General features: G+C 43.1%; 2 long non-coding RNA genes across 2 annotated transcripts in view; one reads left to right on the top strand and one right to left on the bottom strand.

Moving 5' to 3' along the window:
• Positions 1-88, bottom strand: part of LOC103907651 — a 19,312-nt gene extending 19,224 nt beyond the window's left edge. The window contains exon 1 of the long non-coding RNA XR_658104.1: positions 10-88. This is a non-coding gene — a long non-coding RNA (uncharacterized LOC103907651). The remainder of the gene's footprint in view (positions 1-9) is intronic.
• Positions 1-90, top strand: part of LOC103907652 — a 16,226-nt gene extending 16,136 nt beyond the window's left edge. The window contains exon 3 of the long non-coding RNA XR_658105.1: positions 8-90. This is a non-coding gene — a long non-coding RNA (uncharacterized LOC103907652). The remainder of the gene's footprint in view (positions 1-7) is intronic.
• Positions 91-1,146: the final 1,056 nt, after the last annotated feature.

Below are 1,146 nucleotides of genomic sequence, written 5' to 3'. Positions count from 1 at the left end.
GGAAGAGACTGCCCAGGGAAGTGGTGGAGTCACCATCCCTGGAGGTATTTAAAAGAGGTGTAGATGTCGTGCTTAGGGACATGGATTAGTGGTGAACTTGGCAGTGCTAGGTAAACAGTTGGACTCGATGTTCTTAAGGATCTTTTCCAGCTTAAACAATTCTATGATTCTATGATAAACACAGCATAACCAGCTGTTCAAAAGAAGTGATTTAGTTGTATTTAGTTAGCATTGGTGCAGTGTCACCTGGAGTACTGTGTGCAGTTTTGGGCCCCACCATTTAAGAAGGATGTTAAGGTACTCGAATGCACCCAGAGGAGGGCAACAAATCTGGTGATGGGGTTAGAAGGAACGTCCTCTGGGAAGCGGCTGAGGACTCTGGGTTTATCTAGTTTGGCGAACAGGAGGCTGAAGGGCGAGCTCATTGCTCTCCACAGCTTCTTGAGGAGGGGACATGGAGAAGGAGGTGCTGATCTCTTCCCCCTGCAATCCAGGGGCAGAGTGCCCGGGAATGGTTCAAAGCTGCATCAGGGAAGGTTCAGACTTGACCTTAGGAAGCATTTCTTTACTGAGAGAGTGGTCAAACACTGGAACAGGCTTCCTAGAGAGATAGTCGATGCCCCATGCCTGTCAGTGTTGAAGAGGCATTTGGACAATGCCCTTAATAACATGCTTTAACATTTGCTCAGCCCTGAAGTGGTCAGGCAGTTGGACTAGATGATCGGTGTAGGTCCCTTCCAACTGAAAATATTCTATTCTATTCTATTCTATTCTATTCTATTCTATTCTATTCTATTCTATTCTATTCTATTCTATTCTATTCTATTCTATTCTATTCTATTCTATTCTATTCTATTCTATTCTATTCTATTCTATTCTATTCTATTCTATTCTATTCTATTCTATTCTATTCTATTTTATATGCTAGTAGTGTCATGTAAATCTATAGCTGTAAGCTGTATGTGTGTTTCTGCATGTGGCCCAAAATGCACCTGATCAGTTCCATGGATGATGAGTAGCTGCTGTTGACCATGGATATTTGTGTCTGTTGTGTGGGTGCCTGCAACATATCTGTACTGTATAGGTGTGCAATGGCATGCTGTGCTGTACCTGGTGCTTTACCACCAAGTACTCTCATCTGTTGAC

This window comes from Aptenodytes forsteri, unplaced genomic scaffold (genome assembly GCF_000699145.1).
Source record: "Aptenodytes forsteri isolate BGI_AS27 unplaced genomic scaffold, ASM69914v1 Scaffold76, whole genome shotgun sequence".
NCBI lineage: Eukaryota > Metazoa > Chordata > Aves > Sphenisciformes > Spheniscidae > Aptenodytes > Aptenodytes forsteri.
Note: the sequence above shows the minus strand (reverse complement) of the source record. Positions and strands in the feature narration are given on the sequence as shown.